The 24,137-nt window shown below is 43.7% G+C and overlaps 1 protein-coding gene across 4 annotated transcripts in view; it reads right to left on the reverse strand.

Annotated features, from left to right (window-relative positions):
- Positions 1–24,137, reverse strand: part of LOC144492104 (serine/threonine-protein phosphatase 2A 55 kDa regulatory subunit B gamma isoform) — a 348,625-nt gene that overhangs the window by 231,708 nt on the left and 92,780 nt on the right. Inside the window, exon 1 of one of the 4 annotated variants that reach the window (XM_078210215.1) lies at positions 9,910–9,937. The exons of the other annotated variants lie outside the window; for them this stretch is intronic. The gene's annotated coding sequence lies outside the window, so the exon portion shown is untranslated. Of the gene's footprint in view, positions 1–9,909; positions 9,938–24,137 lie in introns of those variants that run through there. 4 annotated transcript variants of the gene reach the window in all.

The following is a 24,137-nucleotide window of genomic DNA, read 5'->3' on the forward strand; positions in this document are numbered from 1 at the left end:
TCAGAACTGTGTTTGGGAAAAAGAAAATAAAAACTGGAGTGTGATATCACAGGGAAACAGATAGGTGATTGGCTGGTGAGCATTTCTTACTTATCTTGGCTAAGCTAGGGAATTTCAATACGGGTGAGTAGAACATGTATTGAAGTAGTAAGAAAATAAGCACATGCAGGACTAGAGGCAATAAAATAAAATGAATAAAAAAGTTAGTTAATTAAAATATAGCCAAGGTGGCAGGGCAGGCGATGTGCGGGACTTACTGCCCACTGGTGTAATCCACAGCAAACATGTCTGCAGTGAGTATCTGCAGCTTGAGGTACTCAACTCGGAGTGAATGAGGTGGAGCCCCAGCTGCGGATACTGGAGGGGTTAAGGGGTTGTTGGGGGTGGGGGTAGAGTTACTTGGACACTGTTATAGAAGGCAGTCACACCCCTTGAATCACAGCAACATGGTTGACTCGTAAATGCCCACTGAAATAGCTGAGAAAGCCACTCAGTTCAAGGGCAATTATGGGTAGGCAACAAATGTTGGCCCAGCCAGCAAGGCCCACATCCCCCATCACAGAATAAATAAAAAGGAGATAAGAAGCTTTCAACCTGCTATTATTCTTGTTTCAATCAGCTTCATGTTAAAAATGCAACTTTGTAGGATTAACAGACCAAAGGATTAATTTTGGGAACTCAAACTGAATATTTACACTAGCGTCATTCTTAATTGTGCTCTAGCTTATGACAAGTTAGCTGGAAATATTAAATTCATAGAAATCATAGAAACCCAACAGTGCAGAAGGAGGCCATTCGGCCCATCGAGTCTGCACCGACCACAATCCCACCCAGGCCCTACCCCCACATATTTACCTGCTAATCCCTCTAACCTACGCATCTCAGGACTCTAAGGGGCAATTTTTAACCTGGCCAATCAACCTAACCCGCACATCTTTGGACTGTGGGAGGAAACCGGAGCACCCGGAGGAAACCCACGCAGACACGAGGAGAATGTGCAAACTCCACACAGACGGTGACCCGAGCCGGGAATCGAACCCAGGACCCTGGAGCTGTGAAGCAGCAGTGCTAACCACTGTGCTACCGTGCCGCCCATTCCTGCCAGGAGTGTAAACAACTTGTGCATGTTGGCGAAACATCTCCAGTATATAACTTTCAACAGCAGAATTTAATATTGCAATGTCCAAATTCTGTTCAAAATGCGGCAACATCCAGTCTGTTTATTGTTTAAAATAATCCTTTTCATTCAGATGATCGGCCAACTATGCATTTAACAGGGTATTGTATGTTGTAATTCTTTCCAATATTAGACTACAGCTTTTTCATTTGTAACAACAGACCTGCATCGAAAGAAAAGCACGGTTCCTATCGGCATCTGTATTTACATCATAGGAGCAAATCCCATGTGGACAATGCACTAGCTTACACAGCAGAAAACTGAGTGTACCCAGGTGCTGAAAAGAAACTAGCTATGAATATTTGCTCCCAACTGTCTCGATGATAAACTTCAACTTCCATCAGACTTTGTTGAGGAAAAGCCCTCAGGCACCACTTCTGTCCCTGCATATTAATTAACAACTGTTAACACTACATACATATTGGCCACAAACGTTTATTAGGATGTGGTGACACCACTTAAACTCCAGTTGATAATCTATCTAAGCTTTCTCCGTCTCCCTTCAGGTTTATGAAAAAGTTTTGATTTAGCATTTTAAAAAAATATTTTGCACACCTGTGTGGAGTTTGCCCTTTCTTCTCGTGTGGGTTTCCTCCCAGTGCTCCGATTTCCTCCCACAATCCAAAGATGTGCAGGTTAGGTTGATTGGCCATGCTAAATTGCCCCTTAGGTGTCAGAGGGGGAGTAGCTAGAGTAAATGGGTGGAGTTACAGTGATAGGACCTGGGTGGGATTGTGGTCGGTGCAGACTCGATGGGCCAAATGGCCTCCTTCTGCATTGTAGGGATTCTGTGAAAAGACTTAGAAACTAAAAAGTCAAATATTTTATGAAAATACCTTTATACCTGAATATTCTCACATAGATCATTGGTTTTAATCAGAAGAAAGCAGGGTTCTATCAGGAAACATACAAACGGCATGGGAAAAACCTGAAATAAATAAAGCACTTACCCTCAAATCTACAAGTCAACACTTTCTCCAAATTCTTGAATTAGCATCTATAATGCAGCATTTACATACTCCATTTTCTCATTCCATTAAATGCTGCTGGTTGGCAAAGCTATCCCATTCTGTGCCCTATAACTGACCTACTCACCACTACCGTGTTATACTTTGAATGCAAAGCAAGCAGTTAGTAAGGAACTGACAGCGAAATAAAGAATAAGGGGCACATGAACAACAAGACAGCAAGAGGAAACCAATTTCATTTCTAGAAGTGCTTTGATAACAGTGCCACTTAAAAATATAAATAATCCCGGAATTTAAAAAAAATTTAACTAAAGTTTAAGTTTATTTATTACTATCATAAGTAAGCTTACATTAACACTGCAATGAAGCTACTGTGAAAATCCCCTAGTCGCCACACTCCAGTGCCTGTATGGGTACACTGAGGGAGAATGTAGCATGGTCAATGTACCTAACCAGCACACCTTTTGGACTGTGAGAGGAAACCAGAGCACCCACGCCGACATGGGGCGAACGTGCAGACTCTCACAGACAGTGACCCAAGCCGGGAATCGAACCCAGGTCCCTAACACGGAGAGGCAGCAGTGCTAACCACTGTGCCGCCATGCTGCCCCTAACTCCTTTCCTTCCTTGAACACACCAGCTAAAACCCGATTAAGCATCATTTTATTTTAAAATTCATTATAAAATCATTATAAAATTATTTTATTTACATGCTGTTTTTAAATTTTGATAACTTTTCTGTATTCTGATTAATTGGTTTTTGAGCTTTCAAGTCGGTTTCTCGGGCAACTGGGGAAATTTTAAATGCGTCTAGTAAGGCCCTGCAAATTTTTCTACCCAAACCATGTATGTTCTTATAATCAAAAGGACAGGCACAATGGGAAAACAAAATCATAATGGTTAAATAGAAATGACCACAGACAAATTCAATTGAAGCAAAAAGCATTTTATAAGCTGAAGGAATTTAATTCACAGGAGAGTGGTGACAAATGTCACAAGAAACAGAGCGAGACAAAAGCATCCATTAGAATAATTAAGAGATCTCTGGAAAAGTTACACAGTCGTTGTTAATAGGAAAAACTCATGGAACTCTCTCAGGAGTCAGAAGAGAGTCAAAGATGAGATAGGACAACTGAAAGGCATTTTAGGGCAGACTCAAATGGGTTTTCAGGTTTTAGCCCAGTTGTTAAATGATTATTTTGCCTCAGTCTATGCTCAGATATTTATATTCAGGCATGCAATGCCCTGCATTAAGCAGCATTATTAATGTTAAAATGGACAAAGGTGTCACCTTGGATAGAATAGGAAATCTCAAATTAGGTGGGACTCCAGGTCCAGATGGCATCCATCCAAGGGTGCCAATCATCCAACAACATCATCTATTTATCACCTTTAACATAATGAAGCATCACAAAGAACGACACAGGAGCAATGGTACACAGAAATCGGTACAGAGCCACAAAGATATATCAGGGAAGAAAAGTTTGGTCAGAGAGGTAGATTAAGGAGTGTCTTAAAGAAAGGAAGAGAGGTAAAGGATGGAGAGGTTTCGGAAGGGGATTCGGAGTTTAGAGCCTGCACAGCTGAAGGCAGAGGGGGTGATCTTGAACCTGCATCCGCTGTCTGTACGAATGTTGGTGGCACCTTCAAGATTCAGAAGTTGCGGTTCTCTCCGGCAGGATTTTGGATTTTTCTGGTCCCTCATTGGCGATGTCATCACGTTTACACCCATAATGGGTGTGAACTTGCTTTACATTCATTGAATATATTTAAGTGTTATTAACCCACCCCCTCGCCAGATATAGACTCCTTGCCATAACTGTGGTTTACAATGGGTTCATCCAGGTGTGAACCTGTCGTGGGGGTCTCCCAAGGGACGTAAATGCAAGTATCGCCCCCAGGGGAGGGGGACATGGCAGGGCAGTGCCCTGGCAATGCCCCCTAGCATAGGTTGGCACAATGTCCACATTAAACTGGCAGTGCCAACCTGTACCAAGGGGCGGGGTGCCAGTGGAAGCCTCAGAGGGAGGGGGGATTCGTGGTGGGCTGGGGAGAATTCTATACGGGTTATGATTGGGGCACCTTTTAATGATGGCACCCCAATCTCTGTGCAGCTGAGTTTTTGCTGGCATGTTTCTGCCCCCCCCCCCCCGCCTCGCCCCGCTATATGATGGCATGAAACACGCCCACTTGATTTTTTTTGGCAGAGCATGGCCTTCAAATGTACCCAACACTTGTGCCAGCAGCAAATACCTGTGCGTTTTCCTTGTCGACAATGGCCCAAGTCTACCTGTCATTTTAGATGTTACAACAAATACACAAACTTTGGTTTGACATTATGTGGTCAGGAGTCAGGGAGATAATTTTACTCAATTGAAGAGTGCAGCTTGGATCAGCTCTACTGCCAGATTCTGGAGAGAAACATACCAGTTTTCCCGCCGGAAACAACCACTTTTTGGTAAGATTTAGCCAGGGGTCACCAATGACAGAGCAATTAAATCCAGGGAACCTCCATACGGCAAAATTAGAGGAGTGTAGATAGTCAGGTGGGTTATCGGGCTGGAAGAGATGACAAAGAAAAGCAGTGGCAAGACATCACAAGGATTTGAAAACAAAGACGAGAATGTTAAAATTAAGGCACGGCTTAGCTGGGAGCCACTGTGGGGCAGTGAGCCCACGGTAAACGGGACTTGGTGCAAGCAAGAGTGTTGGATGACAGCAAGTGAATGGGTACGATATGGGAGGTTGATCAGGAGATGGGAGATAGGACAGGTGCTTTGAGAGCCACTTGCCCATTTCTTCAGGGGTGGCACAGTGGCAAAATGGTTAGCTGCCTCACAGCGCCAGGCACCTTGGTTCGATTCCCAGCTTGGGTCACCGTCTGTGTGGAGTTTGCACATTCTCCCCATGTCTGCTTAGGCTTCTTCCAGGTGCTCCAGTTTCCTCCCACCGTCCAAAGATGTGCAGGTTAGGTGGATTGGCCATCCTCAATTGCCCCTTAATGTCAGGGGGACTAGCAGGGTAAATTCATGGGATTACAGGGATAGGGCCTGGGTGGGATTGTTGGCAGTGCAGGCTCAATGGTCCGAATGGCCTCCTGCTGCACTGTAGGGATTCTATGATTAACTCAGTTGAGTCAGTGACAGATCCTTTAGATTGGAAGTGCAGGAGCTATTTTCCAATTTTCAAAATAAAGGGGGCAAGTCAAAGCCAAGAAACTGTAGGCCAATCAACCTAATATACATCATAACTTGAAGGGATTCCTTACGGATAGTCTTTATGAATGCTGGGAAGGAGAAAAGGCCTAGCAAGGTACTCAAAACAGCTTCGGGAAAAGGAGGCCACATCGGACAAACATAATTGATTTTTATTTTAAGTTCCCAACATTAATGGACAAAGGAAAATGTGATCATCATCATCTACCTGGAGTTTCAGGTAAGGTACCTCACAAGAGATGACTTCACAAGCATCAGTAGGAAGTTGGTAAAATGGATTTAGGAACTGGCTCCGCCTGGAGGCATTTTCTCATGGTGTCCCCCAAGAATTTGAGAAAGTTCACTATTTTTATTAAATGACCGGGCCAGTGGCATTTGGGGCGAGGTGACTAAATTGGCCGAAAACACTGAAGTTTGTGCAAGGATTAATTCTGTAGAAGAAATCAATCTTCTGCAAAAATATCTATATGCACTAGATGAATTGACCAAACCATGGCAAATGACATTTAATCCAGATAAATGCAGTGCGATGCATGTTGGTTGGATTAGCACATGATATACCTGCAATTTGCAGAGATCACAACTGAAAGCAATTGAGATGCAAAAGGTTCTTCTGGTTATTGTGCACAGGTTGCTCAAAATTGATGACTAATACAGTAAAGCTAATGGGAGAGTGGGTTGTATTGATCCAACCATTCAGTATAAAACAAGGGTTACCAGTTTGTCCTTTACAGGTCCCTGTTTAGAACACATCTGGAGTACTGCATTCAGTTTCACATCTTAAAAAATAATCTGCAGCCTGCACTAATGGTGAAGGTGGCAAATTAATAAGAAATACATTTTTATCATGGGATTAGAGTGCAAGTCTAGATGGTGACCCAAATGTGAAAGCTTTGTTTTAAATTCTTTTTGTATTCGATATCTGCTTTACTTGCTTAAAAAAAAACCAATGGGATTATATAATTTTCCCTCCTGTCTATCAAAAAAGTTAAAGTTTATTTATTAGTAACAGTAGGCTTACATTAACACTACAATGAAGTTACTGTGAAAATCCCCGAGTCGCCACACTCTGGCACCTGTTCGGGTACAGAGGGAGAATTTAGCATGGCCAATGCACCTAACCAGCACGTCTTTCGGACTGTGGGAGGAAACCGGAACACCCGGCGGAAACCCATGTGGACACAGGGAGAATGTGCAAACTCTGCACAGACAGAACCGGGAATCGAACCCGGGTCCCTGGCGCTGTGAGGCAGCAGTGCTAACCATTGTGCCACTGTGCTGTGCTGCCCCTAACTGGTCTAATCTTCATCAGTTTCACTAATACATCCTGAACTTTTCAATGTTGGAGAATATTCTGTTTTACCCACAGACTATCATTGTTGTTGGCTATCCCTCAATTCAAGGATAACAACCACTCCGGAGCCCAGGATTCTGTCATGGGTCGTCACCCCCACCAATCTTTGAGCAACATGGGACTGGACGTCCCATGAGGCGGTGGTATCAGGAGCGCAGGATTTGCTTCCTTTTCTTTCCTTCTTTGCAGCCCCTCTGCCTCGCCATTGGGAAATAAAATGCGATGCAGCATGATGGAGAAGTTATCGCCATTTTCAACGATTGGTAGCAATAACCTCCCAGTGAATGGTCCCACACTTTAAGTAGAACTTTAGGGTGTCTTTAAAACATTTCCTTTGTCCTTCCCCAGAACGCTGTCTCACTGCAAGTTGAGAAACCGAGGCCTGGTGGCGGAGACGCTTTTCGGCCATCCATACACAGTCCATCAAAGATGATTTTTATTTCTCCATCACCACCTCTGATGAAACAAAGACCTATCATTAAATTAATTGATGATGTCCTTTCAATCGATTAGCTATTTATTGAACCGTGCAATGATGAACAAAAGTTTAAACCTGATGGGACATTTTCTAGAAATTTCTGTAGCGACCTTATTTGTTCCTGTTCATTCAGAGGGTGTGGGCATCGCTGGCTGGGCCAACATTTATTACCAGTCCCCAATTAACCTTGAACTGAGTGCCTTGCGAGGTCATTTAAGAGTCAATGCTTATGTTTCAAAATTCTGTGTTTTAAAATGAAAAACTATAAGTCAGCCATCACCGGACAATTCAATGTCTTGGAGATCAGATTGAAGAGAATTATTACCAAACACAGAGTGGGGTATTCCCCAGAGTTTATGCACAGCAGGCAATTTTATTGGTCCTTATTATTGTGCCTAGAACGTCAAATCTAAAAATAAAAACCACGCTCTTGTAAACAATGCATATTGTTTTCTGATTAAATGGAGCATGAATTTAGCATCAATTCAGTCAGGTTAATGAATGGCTCATTTGGAAGAACTTCTACAGTTGCAGTGGAACCAAGTGAACAAGTTCCCTTTCTCATCAGAATCGAGATAGAGAAAGAAAAATCTGTGCAAACAAAGGCCCTGAAAAGCTACCATCCAGTGTTGGAACATTTTTTATTCTGTCAGCAAATTTTCTACCAATAAACCAACCTCTACTCAGCAGCAACTCCAAAATAATCTACCACTTCAGCCACTGGGGCTCCAGTAGTTGGATTTCCATTCAGAGGTACCACAAATAGGTAACTGTAAAACGTTTTCCTCCTGTTACTTCTCTGGTTCACAACCATCCTTTTCAACTGAACGTGGTAGGACTACAAGACCTTGCTCTGGTCTGTTGGTTGTGGGATTGCATAGTGCAGATTAGAGCTTGCAGCTTTTGCTGTCTAACATGTAGGCATGGCTCTGTAATAGCTCTACAAACTTGCTATTCTATTCAAAGGCATGCCTAGTGCTCCTGCCATGATCTTTATAAAGTCTACGTCAGAATCATACAGTGCATTTAACTTCCTGGTTCCCCAGCATCAGATTTGGGGAATACCTCAAAGATGCGCTGGGGAATCCCTGTAAGCGGTTCTCAGGTAAGGTTTACATGGCAATTGTCCAGAAGCACCAACTTCCCCTGGGCAATTGCGCTGTGCTGAGAACCATCCGACAAAGCGATTCAAATCACTAACTTCAGATGGTTCTGTGTTACACTCGGGTCAGAATTTTCCCATCCCGCCCACCACGGGAATTGTAGTGGGCGGGTCACAGACCATGCAAACATCCGGTTGACCTCGGGCGGGATTTTCCAGTCTTGGGGGCAGCGCAGCTGGAAAATCCTGCCCAGGTGTTACTCTGAAAGGGATAGAAGAAAATAAGAGCACTTCTAACTTTAGCATAATTATTTTAAACACCCAGACCAAGCCCCCCCCAACACAAGACACCAACCCAACTCCCCCGCCCCACTCCCGACCACTCAATCACACACCCAGGGTATCCCTAACCCCCTCCCCATGGGACTGCCCAGACACAACCCCCCACGCCCTCCTCCCCCCCAGGGCTATACTTAGTTGTGCACCCCCTCCCAGTGGGTTCCCTTTGCCTGGTTGTAAGCCTCCCCGATGTGACGTCACACTGGTGAGAGAGGAATTCTTAACTGGGGGTGGGTGTCTGATGAATCTGATGAAGGAGCAGCGTTCCGAAAGCTCGTGATTCCAAATAAACCTGTTGGACTTTAACCTGGTGTTGTGAGACTTCTTACTGTTCCCACCCCAGTCCAACGCCGGCATCTCCACATCATAACTGGGGGGTGGGGGGCATACGGCGAAGTCCTTTAATTAGATGCTAATTTATGGAAATGAAGTTCCCGACCTTTCTGGGCGATAACCTCACTGCGTCACCAGCGAGGGGCAGCGAAAACCAGAAAACAAGATCGCGCTGGCGAGAATCCCCTTTGAATGGTCTTGCAAGATTTTCCACCAGCCTCGCTATTTTCTCCCATGGTGAATGCAAAAAATTCCAGTCCTTGATTTTGCCAGATTATGTCATTGCACGAAAGCATAAGTGCTTTGGCTTAATGCAAAAATATTTGCCTTTTGCACAAGTAGATGCGATGAAGCCAGAGGCCAAATATGAGAACCTTTATTTCCAAAAGTGACTACCACATCCTTCACACCTCTAAAGTAAGTACCATAGCCACGTTCAATATGAACTTTTGAATGGGTAACATTCACAGACAGTATTTAGTAAAAAGATATTAAAAGTGCAGATATCGAAATAGGCACAAATATTCATTTTAACTAACTGGCTGAACTGTGCACTCAATCAGGGGTTAATATAGGCCTTATCCACACAGACTGCCACTGTGATAAAATAAGTCACTTCAAGTTCATGTAGCACCAAAGAATTCTATGGAAGTTCTGATATGACCTGCAGATTCTCCTTCCTTATCCCTTAGCTACACCAGGCATTGGTTACCTAGCAACCATCCATGAATCAGCAGAAAATGCTGAAGTAGTTTATTTAAGGAGGTTAGATCAAGGCCTGAGCAAACGTTGATGTGAAGAAATAAATTCTTTTATATTTCCAACGGGTGATTTGTTAAATGGCAAAAAGTTGCGAATTGCGCGCAAGTCAAAAAAAAAAGTAATTCCCATCAAGTGTCTTTCCTCTCAGCAACTGAAAGCAATATCAAAGAATAATTTCTACCTGCATTGGTTTCTTGTTAGTGATAGGCTGCTGAGCATGCAATCACTGAAAAATGATGAAATGATTCACAGTAAAAATAGGAAACATGTGGATATAAAATTTTCACAAAAGAGGGAGTGTGTGCAATGATCTTTTACTAGTATACCATGGACCAGCTCCACCAGGAGCTCAGCAGATATACTGCTTCTTCAACAACTCCTGCTGTATCAGTTTTTAATACCGCAAGACAGAGCAGCAGAAGAAGTAGGCCATTCAGCCCATCGAGTCTGCTCCGCCATTCAATGAGATCATGACTGATCTGATGTGATAATCCTCAACTCCACTTTCCCGCCTTATCCCCATCATCCCTAATTCCCTTACGGACTAAAAATGTCTATCTCAACCTTGAGCATGCTTGATGACCCAGACTCCATTGCCCTCTGCCATAAAGAATTTCACAGATACCCTTCGAGGGAAGAAATTCCTCATTATTTCTGTCTCAAATAGGCGAATTCTTACTTTGAGATTATGCCCTCTTGTTCTAGACTCTCCCAAAAGGGGAAACAACCTCTTGAGCATTTACCCTGTCAAGTCCCCTCACAATCCTGTGTGTCTCAATAAGGTCACTTCACATCCTTCTTTATTCCAATGGATACCGATTCAAACCAGCACATCCTCCTGAACAGCAGAATTCAATCCCTGAATGTTTCATGCTCTCTTTTCCCTGACCTTAGTTTATGACCACTACTTGTCTTACTGAATCTCTGGCTGGCCCTTGCAGACAAAACTTCCCCTCAGTCCAAAGATGTGCGGGTTAGGTTGATTGGCCATGCTAAAATTGCCCCTTAGTGTCCTGAGATGCGTAGGTTAGAGGGATTAGTGGGTAAATATGTTGGGCTATGAGGGTAGGGCCTGGGTGGGTTTTCTCTGCAGCCTTGTTATTGTCAAACACACAATCCTCCTCCAATGTCTCACCACTACTGTCCAGTTCTATGGGACTGCCGTGTTCCTTTTTTCAATGCATCCAATTGTAAGAGTTGGCTCCTCTTCCCATGCCTGCAAATCACATCAGGGAGCCCAGGTATCCATCCTCAGCTCATTAGCATACCACCCCTTGGCAACTCTAGATTCCACCACTCCTTTCCCCAATTATTTTTGTGGAAGGGAATGTCGCGTACAAGTAAGGCATCTATAATATGCATTTATTAAGATAACTCTTCATAATTATCATATCACAATGACTGCATGGCAGAGCAGACTCAGTGGGCCGAATGGCCTAATTCTGCTCCTATATCTTATGATCGACAATTCCAAATCATTGTCAATATACCTTACTGTACATTTATCCTGAGACTTCAATAAGTTGACTATTGACACTGTATGCACAAATCTAATCGACTCATGGAAAACTCAAAAGCAAAGATGAGAATTTTTCCCTGCCCATGATAGTTGTGGTAGAGAGGCCCCTTTAATGGGCGATCCTTTGCAGGCCACTTGATTGGCCAGAACCAATGGAGCACAGGTGCATGAGCCTGGGCCGATCAGGAGCAAGGACCCCAGGGTTGGAGGCTGTAGTTGGATTCAGAGCGTTGTTAGGAATTGACCTGTACAGTTGAGCTGTTAAAGCCTTTGTTGCATATTTGCTTTCACTAAATTTAGTTTGTTACTTGCCACATTGAGTTGCCTTGAGTTCCTGCAATAACATTCTTCCAAATGCAAGAAATTCTGGTTATTTGAGTGTTTATGTCAGGTTAGGTTCGAGTCCTCCTACTTCAGTTAATGATCACAACAAATGGAATTTGCAAATTGGTACAGGACGGCAAAGCAAAATTCTAACATGTATTACATATAAAGTGCTCCAGTACACAGTACATGCTGGAGTTCCTTTAGCCCTTCAACTAAATTGCATCTAAAGTCACTTTGTGACACAATGACAAATTAGTGCAATTTTGAGAGAAACCTCACATGCCCTCGGAGGGCAGAAGGTCCCACAAGGTTGATGCTTAATGATAACAAATGGTGAAATGAAGGTTGGATGGGATTGAGTTTGGTTGGGGGGGTGGGGAGGATGGAGAGAGGCGGCAGGGCTTAAACTTACAAATTGACCTTTTCAATATATACTTGCAGCCAAAAGTGAAATGGAGCAAAATTCAAATTTTGCCTCAGGAGGTTTGTTCAACTGTCAGCTTATTTTAATAAAATTTCCAACTGTATATGAAAAAGTATATTTTCTCAATTCAGTTCTTACTTTGATGATGTTTATATTAGTGATTGTAGGAAACTTACTGTGTCAGATGGAGCATTAACTGCAGTTTCACCCAGACAGTGCAACCTTTTAAATGTTTCCATTAAGACAGACCTCTGGCAAGTTAAGAACTCCCTGAGCTGAGTTTAATTCCATTATTATACACCAATCAATGTCCCCATTACTCTGAAGGACTCTTTTGGAATAAGAGGGTCTATAAAGTACTGTGGGTGAACATACACAGCCTTTGATATCAAAAATGGTTGCTGGTTTCAATATTGCTAGTTCATATTCCACCAGACAGCGAGTAGGTCTCTCTCACACTGACCCAGCGAGCTGTTCGCTCACACACTGACCCAGTAAGGAGGATCATTGAATCCCTACAGTGCAGAAGGAGGCCATTCGGTCCATCGAGTCTGCACTGACTCTTACCCAGGCTTACCCGGTAACCCCACCTATTTACCCCGCTAATCCCCCTGGCCAATATATCTTGAGGCACGAAAGGGCAATTTAAACACCTAACCTGCACACCTTTGGGCTGTGGGAGGAAACCGGAGCACCTGGAGGAAACCGGGGCAGCACGGTGGCACAGTGATTAGCACTGCTGCCTCACAGCACCAGGGACCCAGGTTCGATCCCCAGCTTGGGTGACTGTCTGTGGGGAGTTTGCACATTCTCCCTTTGTCTGCGTGGGTTTCCTCTGGGTGCTTCGGTTTCCTCCCACAGTCCATACATGTGCGGGTTAGGTGGATTGGGCATGCTAAATTGCCCCTTAATGTCAGGGGGTCTAGCTAGGGTAAATGCATGGGGTTATGGGGATAGGGCCTGGGTGGGATCGTGGTCGGTGCAGACTTGATGGGCCAAATGGCCTCCTTCTGCACTGCAGGGATTCTATGAACCCATGCAGACACAAGGAGAATGTGCAAACTCCACACAGACATTCACCCGAGGTCAGAATTGAACCTGGGTCCCTGGCACTGAGGTAGCAGCACTAACCACTGTGCTACCCACAGAAGGGGAAATAAAAATTCTGAGAAATTATTGGGACACTAGCGAGAATATTCCTCGCGTGGACAAGTTCACCTCAACCTTCTATTTTAGAAGGACACTGACATCTATGCGACGGCTGCTAGGGTTAATACTTGGAATAATTTTGCAAACTACACATGTTGACTAACCAGATTCCATAACACCCAAAAAAAACAGGCAATTATGAATAGCAAAAAGAAGCATTTGGTAAATCCAAGTAGGATTTACTTTAAACTATTTCAATTCCACAAAGTTACTCAAAATGCACAACTAGTCATAGTGCGGTATTACATTGTGTTGCTATATAGCCACTGAAACCTTCAGCACCAAAAACAGATGAGCAAAATAATTATTTAAAAACCTTTCCATTTCAAACGATAGTAATATTTGCCTAAGACTGATCCAATTTCGTGTCAATGCTAACACCTATTAGAGTGTCATTTATCATTTTAGTTGGATAAAAGTAATTAATGGAATGTGAAAACTGAACCAGAGAGCTTTTCACATTGAAGATGACTGAAGGCTTAGTTGATGAAGAGTTAATTAATTAATCACTTGTAAGATTTTTGTGACAGTCAAAAAGAAAGTTGCAGAGGGTAAGCGGGTGTTGTAATTGTGGTCGAGGACTAACAACCCAGAGGTCATAACTCCAATTTCGATACTTGCTATGGCGAGATGTGAATTCAATAAATCGGGTCATCCATGGGCTAGCACAATAAAAAGGTGCTGGATTACAAATGTCCAGGGAATCTGTCACCCCTACATGGCCTAGTCCACACATCACTGCAGTCCTGTGCTCTGTGCTTGCTTTCAATGCTCTGTAAAGTGGATTAGTAAACCTTTCTATTCTGTAAAGGAACAGCTTAAGAATGGAGCCTCTGGCAACAATGGATGTGCAAGATTATTATGGATGAGAAAGGCCAAGCAACCCCTCTTAGTTCATCCATCCAAGGATAAAACATTGCCGACTCCCACTCCAGCTGCATTTGTTTCTTTAAAATTTCCAGAGTTTTCAACTTCTATTTGTCTGATCATATTCCACGAGCTGATATGATATTGTCAGTAAACACAATGGGTGGGATTTTACAATCCTGCTCATCCCAAAACCGCAAAATCCTGCCCGAGGTCAACAGACCTTTCCACAGTCCGCCCCTTGCCCGCTCCAATTCCTGTGGTGGTCGGGAAGGTCGAATTCCGGTCAATGGGTGAGATTTTCCCGGAAAATCGGCAAAAGCCGATGGCAGGAAGTGTGGCACTGCAGCCATCAATAATAATGGTGCCTTTCTCTGCCATCTCATCTGAGACTTTGACAAAAACCTTGAAGGATTGGGTCCCATGATGTATCGCCGGTGGGGCAGTCCCTGAATCGCTCATCCTGCCAACAACTTAGTCAGCCGAGGATTGGGGTGTCAATTTTAAAGGTTGTCCCAGTGTAGAGAGAGCAAAGGACTTCACCCTGGAACCCTCACACATGCCCCAAGCACAGCCTGGGCAGTTCCTGGCACTATGCCCAGGCACCACACCTTGGACTGCACCCTCGGAGTGCTGGAGGGCAGGGCTCAGGCATGCCCTCTCCTTGCTGAGCACTCTACTTCCCTGAGCTCCTCGGGAGGTCTGCTTGGCAGGTACACACCTCAGGATGCCAGTCCTGATTTATGATGTTCTGCCGTTACCCTGATATGGGTGGATTATCTGTTGGGGGGCAGCGGGAGGGAGGATGACTTGGGTGTATGGGCCTTACAATTATATGATAAACATATTCAAATGATGTTCCCAATGTTCAACGTCAGGAAATGTGCCCCATTACAGCTGAGGGAGGAGGCAATCGTGTCACACGTTTACGCCAACGTAAATTTCAATTTTGCAGTTCTTGCGATATTTTCCGCACCCATTGCCGAACCCGCTCGGGAGTGGAAAAGCCCAGCCAACATACTGCACTCAGAACATCCTGCAGAATAGTCCACTTTACAGCAAACAGTATCTTCTCAACAAACAAAATCAGCAAACAGAACATGGTCAAAACCACTGAAAAGCTCTCCTTTAATTTAAAAAAAATTATTTTCCAAACAAAACACTGAGTGGAGGATAACACGTTATTCAAATGATGCGCCGAGTCAATCCCAATAACTCGGAATAGTCGAATTTCCAGCCATGATTGGGCAAATCCTCTGTCAATCGTCTCCACTATAGCAGGGTATCGTGTTACGAAATGCTGCCATCAGTCTGTGAACAAAAACTTTCTGATATCGATCCATCATTTTCCTTTTTACTAATATATCCCAACTCCTTTTGCCCTATTTTACAACATATGGCAATATTGCAGAGTCATCCTTTCAAACTCTCCTTAAATATTATCTGATGTGCCTCCAAGAAAACCTCTTGAACACTTCTGTCCCAGTATAAAAAGCCACGTGTTTTTTCATGTTTCCTGAACACCGGACTGAGAGATCAGGAAGGGCCACGATACCCCGCCCAGAGTCTTTCATGTAGAACTTTGTCAAACACCTTTTGAGAGTATGCATATAGCAGCTTGGAGGGTATTTCCTAAATTTGCATAAGTACCAGACAGATAAGCTGCTGGAATACCTTTCTTCAGCTTCTGGCATTTCCTGCTTACGTATTTTAAGGCTGCCCTTGTGGAAATTACAGTGTCGAGCCGTTCAGCAGTGATTGCGGGAGCTAATTAATCCAATTTCCTCTATTTTATTCCATTTTCCATATCCTTGCTTAGATTTTTTTTCCTTTACTTATTAAATTCCCTTTTATGTTGAAGTGGAAACTTTCCTGCTTCTTGACTGTGATAGAAAGACTCAACAAAATTTGTTTTGACTAAATAACTTTGTCTTTATTTACGAAAGACTGCATGCAGTTTTGGCTGAAAACTCGAGTTCAGAGAGCAGTTGGTACAACTTGCTAATTCCTCCACAAGTCCGCAATTACACAAAGCATCAGTTCAGTATTTATACATTATTATCAGTTTGCGTGACCAGAGCATATTCAGGAATTCGATTAGTAATAGAATCATAAGCAATGTCATTAATCATGTCATAACTTGCTGACCTCCTAGAACTCTTTGTCTCAACATTCATACCCTTATCTTGTCCTTTGATGGAACAGAAAAAGGTCGGTGACTCCTTCATCCCTGACCTTATCTTGTCTTATTCATACAGCCTTTAAGTTATGCGGAGTCAGCCTTATCAAGTCTTACAGGGGTCTGACATTTTGAAATAGCTTTGGTCAGCCATTGTTATATTGTACCAAATAGCTGACCAATTTTCCCATCATGCTATTCCTTAGTTCGTACAACTTCACACTTATTAAATTCCCTTTTAAATGGAGCAGTAGTCTATCTCATTACCCACTTGTCTTGCAGTAAACCATTCCATTTTTTAAAAATCCTTCAACAAATTCTTCCACTTCTTCCTTTTTTCTAATGACAATCCTGTGTTCATGACCATTTACCTCCACTTCAATCTATATTTTCTCAGGCAATTAATTTTCCACAAGTATCCACTACAATCGCGTATCGACTACGATTATACTTCTTCACATAAACCTATCACATGCCACCATTTTCTCAAGACATTTACTCTGATGATTACACATTACGCTGCCCAGCATAAAAATCTCCCTTCTCCTCACTGATACTTCTCAAGACATCAGTCAACAGGATCTTCTAAATCTTCCCCATAGAATCCCTACAGTGCAGAAAGAGGCCATTTGGCCCATCAAGCCTGCACTGACAACAATCCTATCCAGGCCCTATCACCATAACTCCATGTCTTGGCTCTCACCTTCTCACGGTGACACAAAGTCCCTCTTCTCCTCACTTACTACTTCACCATAAGACATAGGAGCAGAATTAGGCCACTCGGCCCATCGAGCCTGCTCCGCATTCAATCATGGCTGATATTTTTCTCACCCCCATTCTCCTGCCTCTCCCCCATAACACCTGATCCCCTTATTAATCCCCTTATTAGGGCGGCACGGTAGCACAGTGGTTAGCACTGCTGCTTCACAGCTCCAGGGTCCCGGGTTCGATTCCCGGCTCGGGTCACTGTCTGTGTGGAGTTTGCACATTCTCCTCGTGTCTGCGTGGGTTTCCTCCGGGTGCTCTGGTTTCCTCCCACAGTCCAAAGATGTGCGGGTTAGGTTGATTGGCCAGGTTAAAAAAAAAAATTGCCCCTTAGAGTCGTGGGATGCATAGGTTAGAGGGATTAGTGGGTAAATATGTGGGGGTAGGGCCTGGGTGGGATTGTGGTCGGTGCAGACACGATGGGCCGAATGGCCTCCTTCTGCACTGTAGGGTTTCTATGATTCTATGATTTAATCAAGAACCTATCTATCTCGGTCTTAAGGACACTCAATGACTTGGGCTCCACAGCCTTCTGCGACAAAGAATACCACAGATTGATCACTCTCTGGCTGAAATTCCTCCTCATCTCTGTTTTAAAGGTTGTCCCGAGTCTGAACCCTCACGGTCTAGTTTTTCCTACTAGTGGAAACATCCTCTCCACGTCAACTCTATCCAGGTCTCACAGTATCCTGCCCCCCTCATATTTCTAAACTCCAACGAATACAGACCCAGAGTCCTCAACCATTCCTCATACGACAAGCTCTTCATTCCAGGGATCATTCTTGTGAACCTCCTCTGGACTCTTTCCAAGGCCAGCACATCCTTCCTTAGATACAAGGCCAGAACTGCTCACAATATTCCAAATAGGGTCTGACCAAAGCCTTAGACAACCTCAGAAGTACATCCCTGCTCTTGTATTCTAGCCCTCTCAACATGAATGCTAACATTGCATTTGCCTTCCTAACTGCCGACTGAACCTGCACATTAACCTTAAGAGAATTTTGAACAATCACTCCCAAGTCCCTTTGTGTTTCTGACTTCCTAAGCATTTCCCCATTTAGAAAATAGTCTATGCCTCCATTCCTCCTTCCAAAGTGCATAACCTCACACTTTTCCACATTGTATTCCATCTGCCACTTCTCTGCCCACTCTCCTAACCTGTCCAAGTCCTTCTGCAGCCCCCCTGCTTCCTCTATACTACCTGTCCCTCTACATATCTTTGTATCATCTGCTAACTTAGCAACAGTGCCTTCAGTTCCTTCTTCCAAATCATCAGTGTATATTGTGAAAAGTTGTGGTCCCAGCACTGAGCCCTGAGGCACACCACTCGTCACCGGCTGCCATCCTGAGAAAGACCCCTTTATCCCCACCAGCCTTGTATTTAGCAGATCGTGCCACGCACAACATGATGCCACAAATAAAGATATCCCCCTCATAACATCCAAATGGTCAATTTCTCAGATAGCTTTGTTGAATACTCAGCTATCCAACTTCCAGTCGCCTTCTTCAGCAAGTGTAGTCGTCGCAACAGCAACTCCTTCACTTTTCCCCACGCAACAACTGCAGCCTTCTTGTGAGGAGGCAGCAGTGTATAATGTACTGCTTCTGATCCACACTCAACCCTTCTGTACAGGGAAAGCCAAACACAGTTGAAGCGGCCACTTTGAATACATCACTTCTGGACACAAGAAGGATCCTGACCTGCTGGTACCTTATTACTCAAACTACCCCCATTCCCCCCCCCCCACTAACATTTCCATCTTCGACCTCCAACACTGTTTTCACCAAGCTCAGCATGAACTGCAGGAACAGTAATGAGTAATTTTTTTAGACTGTTTGCAGACAGTAAATGTGAACAGTGACTATATCTCCACCAGCACCACTGCTGCTGTCAAACCCAAACCCCATCAGTATTTGCACTTCAACAGTGCGAAGAATTAGTAGATTTGTCAGAGGAAGAGGAAATGGGTTGTTGCCTGTGAGTGCAATCACCTCTCTTTTAACAAATAATATAAAATCAAATTTCTGCAGATGCTGGAATCTGAAACCAAAAGAGGAAATGCTGGAAAATCTCAGCAGGTCTGGCAGCATCTGAGAGGAGAGAAAAGAGCTGAGCTTTGACAAAGGGTCATCTGGACTCGAAACGTCAGCTCTTTTCTCTCCTTACAGATGCCGCCAGACCTGCTGAGATTTTCCAGCATTTCCTTTTTCTTACAACGAAGTCCATTTCACCCGCCGATAGGTTACTCCCAGCCAACCCTAGGTTTTTACCAAGTCAGTGGACTCGCTCTGTTTCACCAGCATTTACAGATTTCAAATCACTTGCATAATTTTTTTGATTTTTCTCACATTTCTAAAGCATTTGATCACCTTGGCTATTTCCACGTTATTTTATTCTTCGAATGTCTTTCCATTGCCATGTTAATCTTTCCTGCCACCAAAAAAGGTCCTACTTCTCGGTTAAGCACTCTGTAGATCATACAGCCAATAATTTCTGATTACATAGATATCATAGAATCCTACAGTGCAGAAAGAGGCCATTCGGCCCATCGAGTCTGCACCAACCACAATCCCACCCAGGCCCTATCCCTATATCCTACATATTTTACCCACTAATCCCTCTAACCTATGCATCCCGGGACACTAAGGGGCAATTTAGAATGGCCAATCAACCTAGCCCATACATCTTTGTTCCCTTTCACCCCCCCCCCCTTTTGCTCCTCGTCTTTTGCCCTTTCTGTCTATGGTTATGATTATCTATCTGTTTTCAATCGTAAAAAAGAATCTGCAACTGAAATATTTGCACTTTCAGTTCCAGTTTCTCCTCCATTGCTTTTAATTTAGCTATTCTCCACACTTGCTCCAAATTGTTAATATATATTCACATCGAAAAAAAATCTTTGAAGCCTCCTAGAATGCAAACCTTCTGGCTTCACAGAATGGCACTCTATCAAACAGCCAGATTACAGATTACTAGCAAGCTGTTCTCCCCTGGACTAATTTTCTCCACTTGATGTTTTCGCAAAATTATTGCTGCAAAGCATGGAGATTTATATTGTAACGAAGGAGCAGGCTGCGATGCTTCTTAGCATCTTGATGCTAAAAGCAACACTGCTTTCCAAGGCAGTCTTCTTCTCCATTCCATTGCCTATGCCAGCTCCCCGGCTGAGAGTTGCACAGACAGCCTGTCTTAACCAACCACTGAGAAATGCACGATTACCCACATGTTTTACACTTGCCAAGTACCACTCAGCTTGATTTAAAAATATGACCTACTTTGACACATGTCTCTACAAGAAAATTAAAATGGGAAGGGGTTTTCAATCTGTCATTTTTGTCAATTATATAGACTACGCGAGACGATTCCTGAAAATTAACACGCTGCATACTTACTCAATTCAACATCTAATGATTGGCAGAGCCCACGCAATTGTAACTTATTTGACTTATTATTGTCCCATGTATTGGTGCACAGTGAAAAGTATTGTTTCTTGCACGCTACACAGACAAAGCATACTGTTCATGGATTACGTAGGAGAGGAGGAAAGGAGAGGTTGCAGAATGTAGTGTTACGGTCATTGCTAGGGTGTAGATCAGCTTACCATAAGGTAGCTCCATTCAAAAGTCTGATGGCAGCAGGGAGGAAGCTATTCTCGAGTCGGTTGGTGTGTGATCTCACACTTTTGTATCTTTTTCCCCGATGGAAGAAGGTGGAAGGGAGTATGACCAGGGTGCGTGGGGTGTTTTGACTATGCTGGCTGCTTTTCCGAGGCAGTGGGAAGTATAGAGGGAGTCAATAGATGAGAGGTTGGTTTGCGTCATGGACTGGGCTACGTTCACAACCCTTTGTAATTTCTTGCAGTCTTGGCCAGAGCAGGAGCTGTGATACATCCAGAAAAAATGCTTTCTATAGTTCATGTGTAAAAAATTGGTGAGAGTCGTAGTGAACATGCCAAATTTCCTTAACCTCTTGGGAAAGTAGAGGCTTTGGTGGTCTTTGTTAACCAGATCATCAGTGATGATCCACACTGATGATCTGGTTAAGAAAGACCACCAAAGGTTGTTGGTGAACTGGACACCTAGAAACTTGAAGCTCTCAACTATTTCGACTTCATCATTGCTGATATAGACAGGGGCATTTCCTCCACCACGCTTCCTGAAGTCGATGACTATCTCCTTTGTTTTACTGACATTGAGTGATAGACTGTCATTGCACCAGTTCACCAGATTCTCTACCACTTTCCTGTACTCCGTCTCGTCATTGTTTGAGATCCGACTCACGAGGATGATGTCATCAGCAATCTGAAAATGGAATTGGAGCGGAATTTGGCCACACAGGTAAATATACTTATGTAATATATTTAAAATTTTCTTACATTTCCAGAGAGGTAAAAATTTCAGCGTTAGGTTGTTTTTGAAAATGTCATTGCAATGCTTTGAATTTGCATATCAAATCCTCCTTATTCACTCCCGAGAGTGTGTTGGCAACCATGAACTTCCATTGGATTGGTCTGCGATTATGCTTGGAAAAGTACTGCCATCACCTTCAACTCTCCCACTCTTCACTGCCTTCCATCAGGCGTATTGGAAGGATTCACCAGCTGATAATCAACCTGTTTAGTCACCTCGTGCACACATCTTTCACGGCCAACAAGTCCTTAACAAGTCCTTAAGTAGGACTTGAATCCCGAGCTTCTGGGCCAGAGACAGGGATGCAGCCAGTGTATCACAAGACCTCCACCTATCTCATAACTGGTTAAAAAAAAAGTGCATTTGGATGAAATGATACATCTATTATATAAGTGTTACTTATGCCTAGTCTTTTTTAAAGAATGTGCAGTAACCACCAAGCCAAGCAATAGCTTCCGCAGTGGCAAAATGGAGCTCTCTCTGGACCCTCTGCTGAGCTATCTCAGGAGACAGTCAATGATGGGAGCCATTGATTGGGCTGCATCAGAGCTGCAGTCTGGGTTCCCTGCAAGGCCCCATTTTTGCCAATTTGTGACACAAAGTTCTTGGCCAGCGCATAAGCAGTTGAAGAGTGCCCAGTGTTGGCGTAGCAGATCGAAGCAGGGGTGGGCAGGGTATAGATCTCTATTGGGGAAGTGTTTTTTAATGGTGGCGTGTGGTTCCATTGCTGCTGCCATAAGGCCTTTGCTGTTGCTTAGATATTATACTATCCAATCCGTGTGCAGTTTTGTACCTCATTTAGCTGATATTTCATATGCACAGAACAGTTACAAATTGACATGTAGCAAATATTTTTTTTTAAAGCTCCAGTTAAATAAGAACCAGTCAACAAGGGGAAGGTGAACTTGTCCACTTTGTGCAGATCAGCTTTGACAAAGGGTCATCTGGACTCGAAACATCAGCTCTTTTCTCTCCTTACAGATGCTGCCAGACCTCCTGAGATTTTCCAGCATTTTCTCTTTTGGGACCTTGAGCAAATCCTTCTGGCCCCAATCTTGATTTTCCTAAAGCAAGAAATTTAGTTGACCCATTACCTCTTTCCAGTCAGTGAACTCAACTTAGTGGACCTCTGGCCCAAGGTCTGCCCCATTGATTTGTCTGCATCAAGTTTCCATTGGCTTGCAAGCAACTCCATATACAGCAAGGAGAAATTTGTGACATTTCTAGATGCATCTTTACCTAAAATATACCATTCATGCGGTTTTGTGGAGCAGAGTTGATACAAATGTCCAGTTTGGCACTTGCATAAAACCTCCTAAGCTAAGTCATCATTTAACCAGGTATTAGAACATAGAACATAGAACAGTACAGCACAGAACAGGCCCTTCGGCCCACGATGTTGTGCCGAGCTTTGTCTGAAACCCAGATCAAGCTATTTCCTCCCTATCATCCCGAAGTACTCCATGTGCCTATCCAATAGCTTCTTAAATGTTCCTAAAGTTTCTGACTCCACTATCCCTGCAGGCAGTCCATTCCACACCCCAACCACTCTCTGAGTAAAAAACATACCTCGGACATCCTTCCTATATCTCCCACCAAGAACCCTATAGTTATGCCCCCTAGTTACCGCTCCATTCACCCGAGGAAATAGTCTTTGAACGTTCACTCTATCTATCCCCCTCATCATCTTATAAACCTCTATCAAGTCTCCTCTCAACCTCCTCCGCTCCAGAGAGAAAAGCCCAAGTTCCCTCAACCTTTCCTCATAAGACCTACCCTCCAAACCAGGCAGCATCCTGGTAAATCTCCTTTGCACTCTTTCCAGTGTCTCCACATCCTTCTTGTAGTGAGGTGACCAGAACTGCACACAATATTCCAAATGTGGTCTCACCAAGATCCTGTACAGTTGCAGCATAACCCCACGGCTCTTAAACTCAAACCCCCTGTTAATGAACGCCAACACACTATAGGCCTTCTTCACGGCTCTATCCACTTGAGTGGCAACCTTCAGAGATCTCTGGATATGAACCCCAAGATCTCTCTGTTCCTCCACATTCTTCAGAACCCTACCTTTGACACTGTAATCCACATTTAAATTTGTCCTACCAAAATGAATCACCTCGCATTTGTCAGGGTTAAACTCCATTTGCCATTTTGCAGCCCAGCTCTGCATCCTATCTATATCTCTTTGCAGCCTACAACAGCCCTCCACCTCATCCACTACTCCACCAATCTTGGTGTCATCAGCAAATTTACTGATCCACCCTTCAGCCCCCTCCTCCAAATGATTTATAAAAATTACAAATAGCAGAGGACCAAGCACTGATCCCTGTGGCACTCCGCTGGTAACTGGTTTCCTGTCCAAACATTTTCCATCCACCACCACCCTCTGTCTTCTGTTAGATAGCCAGTTACCTATCCAATCGGCCAAACTTCCCTCTATCCCACACATCCTTACTTTCTTTATAAGCCGACGTGGGGGACTTTATCAAACGCCTTACTAAAATCCATGTATATGACATCAACTGCACGACCTTCATCTACACACTTAGTTACCTCCTCAAAAAATTCTATCAAATTTGTGAGGCAAGACTTGCCCTTCACAAATCCATGCTGGCTATCACGGATTAAGCTGCATCTTTCTAAATGGTCGTAAATCCTATCCCTCAGGACCTTTTCCATCAACTTACCGACCACCGAAGTAAGACT

Source organism: Mustelus asterias, chromosome 1, assembly GCF_964213995.1.
Source record: "Mustelus asterias chromosome 1, sMusAst1.hap1.1, whole genome shotgun sequence".
NCBI classification, from domain to species: Eukaryota; Metazoa; Chordata; class Chondrichthyes; order Carcharhiniformes; family Triakidae; genus Mustelus; species Mustelus asterias.